The 9,594-nt window shown below is 35.9% G+C and overlaps 1 pseudogene; it reads right to left on the reverse strand.

Moving 5' to 3' along the window:
• Positions 1–4,702: 4,702 nt before the first annotated feature.
• On the reverse strand, positions 4,703–9,291 carry LOC119808873 (annotated as a pseudogene).
• Positions 9,292–9,594: the final 303 nt, after the last annotated feature.

Consider the following 9,594-nt stretch of genomic DNA (forward strand, 5'->3'; position numbering starts at 1 on the left):
TCAGTTCCCACTCACTCTTATACTCCTACTCCCCCCATATTGCCTCCACTCCACCCCCTCATCCACTCCTCAGAGAGGGTAAGGCTTCCTTCTCACGGGGAGTCAACAAAGTCTCACACATCACTAGCATCTGTACCGTTGAGGATCACAGTAAATCCATGCCACATTTCATTCTTTGACTTTTTTCAAAGACTCATCATTAAGGAAGTTTCCCTTCGAATGGGCAGACATACAAAATAGGCAGTCCTTCCATGGAGTGAAGATGAAGTATTATGATGGACAATTATGATTATAGTTAGTGTTTACTTGTAATCTTCTTTGATAATGTCCTATGTAAACTTTCTTTAGGATCCTGTCTACAACATGAGCCTTTCAACAGTTGTGTAGATATAATAAGTACTATTCACTATCTTCATTTCACTGTGGAGTTGAAACTTTGAAAACACTTTACTCAAGTTTGTATAGATTATAACTGTGTGTGTATGTGTGTATGTGTGTAGCATGTGTGTATACATATATATACATATAAACCAAGTCATTATTTATTATGTGTATATGTATCTTTTCTACTCAGAACTATGATTAGTATATTGTTAGAGATCAGTAATTTGAAACTAAGGGAATGCCTACAGAATACTTAGAGGAAAGACCATCAAATTGTTCTAAGAGAATGTCTACAGTTTCTTCCAGGCTACTTAGAGGAAAGGTCATGGGATTGTTCTAAGGGAATGTCTGCAGTTTCTTCCAAACTACGTAGAGGAAAGTGTAGTAACAATGAAGAAATTTTGAATGTTGAATTGCACTTCACTCAGGGTGTCAATCCTTGAAACTCGTGAATCCCCTGACGCTCTGTATGGTGCTATTTTTCTACTAGTGTCCTTGTTTTCATTTGGGTACATGATTCACTTAAACATTTTAGAAGCAGATAATATTTTCTCTGCAGGCCTATATTTAATGCCAGCATTCAGGATGGCAGAGAAATGCAGAAGATAAAATAAACTGAACATGCACTACCATTTATAAATTTAGCTCACGTTGAGTGTCAAGTCTCCTAGATAAACACTCCACAAACTCATTGAACTGGGTCATTTGTTTTCTGAATGGGCTGACATTTCCTTACAAAAGCAGGAGTTTATCAACATGCCTTTTCTGCCCTGTTCATCACTGTGAGGGTGAGACCAAAAAATCCAGTTTTTGTAAGCCATATAAAATTTGACAGCTCCTCCTGAGCCTGTGTAGGTATTTGTTAACACAGGGGCCTCGCTAGCTTCCCAGAGAAAAGGGATAGTTGCAAGATTTCCATCTTTAATAACAGTATCATTCATTCAACTATTTTTTTTCACTCTGTTTGGACTTGAATCCAGGGACTTACTCAGACTAGGAAAGCACAATAACTCTGAGCTATCTCCCCAGCCCTTTTAAATTTTTAATTTGAAACATTCTCTCCTTGGGTTGTTCAGGGAAGCTTCAAAGTTATAACACTCTTGCTTCAGTTATTCAAACTTCAGGTTCTATGTAGTTGTGTGTTCCATAGTGCCTGGTCATTGTTAATATGACTTAAATGTGTATATGGCATTTGTAAATGAGAAGTTTTAAGGAATGCTAACAAAAATTGTTTTGTGACATTTATTTAGTTTTCATAAAGCATTTTATAAAGCTACATAGAAGACTGTTATTTATTGCCATAAAGGTAAATAAATATATTTAGTATGTAGTGATATTTAATAGTTAAGAGAAAACCAATCTTAAGGAATTATTCACTTCATAAGAATTTTTTCAATATCTTGATGCAAATTTTTTGCACACAAAAGGCTGTTTTTTAGAACAAGAGATATGTGGGTTACATGCAATTTCCATAGCCAACTGATTCACACTCAGCAAGGTGTTCACACTATTTCAGTAGAGCTGTCTTTATGTACAAGATAGACAAATCACTAATCCTTAAAAGCATGACTGTGGGTAATACCTGAAATAAATAAATCATAAAGTAACCTTTCCCAAGTTCATCACGATAAAGGATTGTTACTCATTGCATCATATGTTTATTTGAACTCATACATAGAACACTCCTGCACTTTGTTAAAATTCAGTAACCCATGGGTATTGTGGATAAAAATCAGTGGTGTGTAATATATTTCCTTTTAATGGATAAGTGAAGATGTGGTAATATAGATTTGAATACCTGCTATTGCAGTTGGAAGTGATGCATTTGTTTTTAGTTGACATCAGTTGACCATTTTTGTTACAAAGCACAATAATAGATCTCAAAAACATCCTTCTACTAGAAATGGAGCTTTGTTGGATGGAGGCCAAGATAGCTAAAAAGTTTTCAAAAGGAATTTCTCTTGTGTTTTATTATTGTACTGCTCCGTGAGTTAAATGTAGATGCAAAGATTTTGTTAAATTTAGAATTTTATTTATAACCTGAAAGGTAGTTTATAGAGAATAATAACCAGAATGTCATTGAATTCAGCATGCATCGAATTATACATAAATTGTGAAATATAGCATGTCAATAGACTTTCTCTTCTGCATAATATAGCAGTTATCTAAAATAAAAATAAGAGTGCTTAAAGACGGTTTATCTTAGTGAACAATTACCTGAGGATTCTGAATGTAGAATTATTATATTTATGATCATAAATATGCACATAGACTGCTACATGTAATCTAATTGAAACAGAAATTAATATCATACAGTTTATGAATAACATAATATAATTTAGAATAAATCAACAGTCTTATGGCACCAAGGAAACTGCTTAGGATCCAGGTGTGCAATAGATACAAGCATCCCTCTTCTGTTCAGATGTAAACATAGTTGGAGCATGTCCACTTTATTTTCCAGTAGCTTTTGTCCTTTGGGTGGTATATGTTTACCTTATTCATACTGTATTAAAACACCACTGTGATCCTAAGTATAGTTTCCTACATTATAAAGAAACACTAGGCCTGTTTTCTAGCTCATCTCTTTGTGATTTTTGCTTGGGGTCTGCTATCAAAGTTATTTCAAGTTACAAAACAGAGCAGTGGGACTTCATAATCCCTGACTTTTTTTTACCTTAAAAGTTATTTAATGCAATAGTGATTTAAAACAGTTTATTCCAAAGAACCTATATGTAGAAATCTATATGTAGGGTCTGCTCAAGGCAATGTACTTGAGAGAGTATGATGTTACATGTATGCACTACCGCTAGTTTAGTCTGATATGAGTATGCTGTCTCCAAGCTCAGGCAAAGACAGCATTTCTTTGGTTTGAGAACAAGAATGCCATCATTTCTTGATCTGCTGTCAGATGTCAAAGGGTAGATCAAACATAGATAATTAAAGGCTAGAACATTCAAGACAGAAAGACACAGTGTACAGGCAAAAGTGGAGACGTAAGTGGAGGTTGGCAGAAGATTCTTTCTTCTTTAATATTCATTCTCATTTAATCATCTACTGAGTAAAGGGTGCCTGGAAAATACACTTTAGCTCAGTACTTTTGCAATCTTTTACTTATTTTATCTCATTTTCTTTTTCTTCCTTTTAAATCTTTAGTTCAACTACTTGTATGATGTATTTTGTGACTGTGTGTATGTGTGTGTGTGTGTGTGTGTGTGTGTGTGTGTATTAGGGGTGCGTGAGTATGTGCATGTGTGTGCATGTGTGTTTGTGTGTGTGTATAGGGGGTGCGTGAGTATGTGCATGTGTGTGCATGTGTGTGCATGTGTGTGTCTCTGTGTGTGTGTGTACAGAGAGTTACACACCCAGTAGAATATATCTGTTTGTTAATTTATTTCTTCAACCGAACTTGAAAAAAATTCTGTGCTTTAGAAGCTGAATGATGTTGGGTGAAATCCAGGAGAAAGTCATGTTTAATTATCATGAATTCTAAGAAACTACACACAAACCAGAAAGAAAAAAAGAGAATCTCTTGTTTTCTCTGCATCTAATGTATGTATAGCAATTTTAAACTTGTTGGGAAATATGGAGAAATTGTCAAGGATATATATGAGTTAGTTTGTTGTCTCGCATTGTGTGGAGACTAATAAATGGTTTGTATTGTTGTACAAGATGGTAGATGCAGATATAAGCAAGAAATATATCTTTTAAGGGGTATTCAAAGAACAGAGCCAACCAGGATACCCAGGAAATGTCTTGGGTGACAAGGCAGAGGAGGAATATGTGCAAATACATATTTGCTTCAAAATGTAGTGCATTCCTTGCATCACAACTTTCGACATAATAGGAGACTGAAGCATAAGAAAACCTAGGTCATATATGTTCACGCAAACCTTTCATTCCTCAGAAACTGACAAAGACAGATGTCTCCTGTCCACTTGTTAGAGTTGCTGCTCTTCCAACCATACTGGACAGTTTGGATGATATCTCAATGACACTTCCACACAGCACTTTACAGACAAGTCAACAAAGTCTATTTTCTTAGTGAAATTAGTCGGTAATATTTATTATGACTGAAATAATAATTTGGTATTAGTTTATAGAGTAGTTTTTTTTTTGAGAGGTGCAATGAACTTTATTGATGGTATTCAAGAGAGTAGAGCTGCCTAAGCCCTTCCTGCTATTCTGGGGGTCTGGGATAGAAACTGTGAGGGAGATGCTCAGTGTCAAGGGTTGAGTTAGGACAGGGACTGCTCAGCAGCCTATGGCCTCTCTCTTGCTGTGTCCTTGCTGGGATGGGTGGTCCAGGGCGGGCTTCTTACTCCTTGGAGGCCATGTAGGCCATGAGGTCCACCACTCTGTTGCTATAGCCAAATTCATTGTCGTACCAGGAAATGAGCTTCACAAAGTTGTCATTGAGAGCAATGCCAGCCCCAGTATGGGAAGGTGGAAGAGTGAGAGTCACTGTTCAAGTCACAGGAGACAACCTGGTCCTCAGTGTAGCCCAGGATGCCCTTTAGTGGGCCCTCACATGCCTGCTTCACCACCTTCTTGATGTTGTCATATTTGGCGGCTTTCTCCAGGCGGCATGTCAGATCCACGACAGACACATTGGGGGTAGGAACACAGAAGGCCATGCCCGTGAGCTTCCCGTTCAGCTCTGGGATGACTTTGCCCACAGCCTTGGCAGCGCCAGTGGATGGAGGGATGATGTTCTGGGCAGCGCCACGGCCGTCTCGCCACAGCTTCCCAGAAGGGCCATCCACAGTCTTCTGGGTGGCTGTGTTGGCATGGACTGTGGTCATGAGTCCTTCCATGATGCCAAAGATATCATGGATGACCTTGGCCAAGTGGGCCAAGCAGTTGGTGGTGCAGGAAGCATTGCTGACAATCTTGAGGGAATTGTCATACTTGTCATGGTTCACACCCATCACAAACATGGGGATATCCGCAGAAGGGGCAGAGATGATGACCCTTTTGGCTCCACCCTTCAAGTGGGCCCCAGCCTTCTCCATGGTGGTAAAGACACTGGTCGACTCCACAATATACTCGGTGCCGGCATCACCCCATTTGATGTTGGTAGGATCTCGCTCCTGGAAGATGTTATACAACTAAAGAAAATCAGGCCAATCCTCAGTGGGAGTGCAGCTGATTGATATTTTTAACGAACATAACCATAAAACTAATGTTTTAGAAAAGAAGTGTGTTCAGTAGATAATATTGTAATATTATTATGAAAACCATTAAATGATAATGGAATAAGTGTATAGTAAAACTAAAATGAGATAGTATTTTAATTAGCCTAATTAAGTTTATAGTAGTTAAAGCCTTATGTATTTCAATTGAGTATAATTTTAAAGAAATTAGCATATTAATGTAAAATATTATAATCATAGTATCTCAAATGAGTTCAATGTTTAGAGAAAATGTGTTTTTAAAGCAAATAGGAATTAAGTAAAATGGATAATCAGAATTAAATAAATAACTTTTAAAACTTATTATTTTAAAGTTTTTGAAAACTTTTTTTACCAGAGATATGAAAATCATTTCTGAAATAGATTTTGAAGTACTAATTTGGGCAGAGTTTCAATTACTTCTGAATATATTATGTGATGTTATTATTTGAGTTTTGTAGTCAATGTAAAAATTATATCTAGTGTTCTTATTTTCATACCAAATGTTCTTTTTATGAAAAATATTGCTAAGATTCATTGATTTACTATGTGTGCATAGGTGTCTTGCTCAGATATATATCTGTGATCATATGCATCCTAGAACTAAAGTTATGGAGAACTGTGGACATCCATGTGAGGACTGGAAATTGATCACAAGTCCTATGCAAGATCAAGTGCTCTTAGCTACTGAACCATATCTCTAGCCCCTAGTTGTTCTCAGAGTGGGTGTTTTCAGCAAGAGGACTGCTGGCAGCAAATATACTTTATTAATAAATAAAATAAAATGAGTTCAGTGAACAGCAACTTCAATTTTTTAAACACATAGATGCTTTCTGTATTTATTTTTTGTTTTTGTTTTTTTTTTTTCAAGATAAAAGAAATGCATTGAAGTAGCTATCCAAAGTTTAGCACAATCCTTCTTAGACCCCTTCTCTCCTATGGCCATATCATATTCAGTAAGTGATTATAAAAATTATTTTATGGGGGCCCGAGAGGTGGCTCGGCCATTAAAACACTTTCTGCTCTCATAGAAGACATACAATTATTTCTCAGATCCTGTGTGAGGTAGATTACATTTTTCTTAACCTCAGCTCTATAACTCCATGGGAGTTGAATCCTCTGGCCTCTGTGGGCAACTGTACTCATATACACACAAACACATACACACATACACGTGTTCATTCATGCACATATACACACATACTTACCTCTACATATAATAGTTAAAGTAAAAGATAAAACTTATGGTAAAAGGCTATTTCACAAGTTTTCTGCTTTGAAACGTCACATATACCCTTTAACAAGACTGTTAAATGCTTTTGTGTCTCATATTCTTCTCATTTAATATATACAACTTCTGATATTTGTTATACAAACAAAGCTTCAGCTCTCTATTTTCTGTTGTAATAGGTTGCTTGTTTGTTTCCCAGCTGTCCAGTAGCTCAGACCCAAAATAATCACACAGAACTATATTATTTAAAATACTGCTTGGTCCATAAATTCTAGCTTCTTATTGGATAACAATTACATCTTAATTTAACCCATCTACATCAATCTGTGTATCACCATGTGGCTGTGGTATACTGGGTAAATTTCCCTTCGATTCCGGCAGGACTTCATGACTTCTCTCTGACTCATCCTCTTCCTCCCCAAATTCAGTTTAGTGTTCTCTGCCTAGCTCTGTTTACCCTATCAGACCAAGCCAGTGTTCTTTATTCATTAATGGTAATCACAGCATACAGAGGGGAATCCCACATCAATTTTCTTTCCATGATTAACTACTAGAAGAAATTTGGCACATTGTAAGTTCTGGCACAAGGACTGCATTATACATTTGTGCTTCATGGCCTTGCATTATGACATATGCTTTTACCTAGTAATTTGAAGCTAAGGGTAGGAGGATTATCTGCATGTTCAGGTCAACTTGTTTCACAGAATGAGATCCAGGAGGCCAGAACTGCCAAGTAACATTCTTACTCAAGATCAAACTGGGGTGAGGGGTGCTTTAATGTAGTCTTCATTCAGATTTATGTTAGATTTTTGCACGGAATGTTTGCCTTTAACTACCCAAAACAGCATCTTCTGAACTTTGTATACCGTTTTTTCATTTTTTTAACTCTTACTAGAGTTGTAGGGTTTTATTTTATTTGTGTCTCCATTTAAAATAAAAGGCCAATGAACTCATAGCTTGTAAATGTATGTAGTATATTCTCTGAAATAATGTCAAAAGCTCCCTTTACAAATATTCATGAATCATTAATGGAAGTGGGTAGGGTCATGAAAATTATATATTTATAATATATGTAGTATTATTTATAATTATATATTCAAATACTTTTAGGTTTATTTAATATATTATATGCTACATATATTATTTAGAAATGCTTCCTTAAATTCACATAGACAAATGCAAATGCAAAAATTGTAAGTTTCATTGATAATAAATTTAGAAAGAACAAATGTTAGTATTTAGTAATGCCACAAGACACCATCAGTACTAAGCTTCATGGCATCTTACATTCAGTAAAAGATGCTTATATGCTTAATCAAACCTCACCTTTCTGTGTTCTCATCAGTTTTCTTTCCACTGTACCTAGTGCACTAGAGATGTTGTAATTACTTCAAGGTGTTCTATTGCTATTATCTTCAGAGTTTTCTTTCTAGCCAGAGGATGCCATTTTGAAAATGATTTGTGAGTCTTCTAGAATTTTGAAAATGAATTTTGAAATGAATACCAAAAGGAATTTTGAAAATGATCTCGTGAGTATTCTAAGGAATTATCCATTCAATATATTTGATCAGCATAGTGAAGGTATTCAAATAGCCACTTGTCTCACTCTTAAGAAATGATGATAATATTCATAATGAAGCTGAAGTGACAGGAGTAGGAAAATTATGGACAAGGATCTGTGTAGGAATGAATAGGAGAAACCATTTCAGTGAGGTAATCCTGCAGACTTCAAATGATTTCAAATATAGTATCTCAGAACTGAAGCATGGAATTCATTCAGGCAATATGACCGAAAGCTAAAGACATTGCTCAAGAGAAATATTTAGACTTAAATACTTATATTAGTACAATGAGAAAAATAATTAAATGAATTAAACATTGAGACTACAACTTGCTAGAAATAAATTAAACCCAAATAAGTCAATAGGGAACAAAGCAGAGGCTGATTTGGAAATATGAAAATCAGAACTGGCAGAAATATAAATGATAATCTTTTAGGGAGAATAAATACATATGGAGCTAAAACAGTTAAGAAAGAAAAGGAGAAAGAGAGAGAAAAGAAAAAATAGAAAAGATAAAAACAGAAAGTAAGAAGTCTTGAGAGAGGTGGGGATATACAAGAAATTAAAATAATCTCAATATGTCTCAGATGGAAAGTGGGGTTGATAAGTTTATTCTCACTGAGGGGACCTTAGCAAGCTAATGTTTACACACTTAAAGCTTTTGGGGCTATGTGTGGTACATGGGGGCAAGCCTCAGCACAGGAGTACAGATGGTAGGTTGATGTTATTTCCACCAGTAATGGGTCATACAAGCAAGAGATTTCTTAGCTTGAGAATCAAATGCAATTCCTAATCAATACTGAGCCCTATTCTGATAAATGTGTCAAAAATCTCTGCAGATCACCTTGCTGAAATGGTTTCCTCGTTCCTGCCTAAACAGGAATTGTACAGCTAACACTATATCTAAACTGCTACCATTGCCAAAGCTCAGTATTGCCATGCCTAGGATGCTCTTGAAACAGTGACGGGTATGGGTAACACAGCTAAAATCTGGGAAGAATTGCTAAAGAACTAAGGTCTAAACTGAGTCTTAGAGAACAACTAGAAGCTGAAATAAATTAATGAGAGAACAAAATGAATAAAAGTCTACTAAAGGATACAAAGCTGGGAGCTTCATACAGTTTTGATAGTGGTTATATAAAATATTCATTGTATGGGGCACTAAAGGAAGATGGCAAGAAATCAATGAACCCATGGTTCAGAGAGCCCATCCAGATGTTTCCTAACTATCCTGTAACTAATC

Source organism: Arvicola amphibius, chromosome 1, assembly GCF_903992535.2.
Source record: "Arvicola amphibius chromosome 1, mArvAmp1.2, whole genome shotgun sequence".
NCBI classification, from domain to species: Eukaryota; Metazoa; Chordata; class Mammalia; order Rodentia; family Cricetidae; genus Arvicola; species Arvicola amphibius.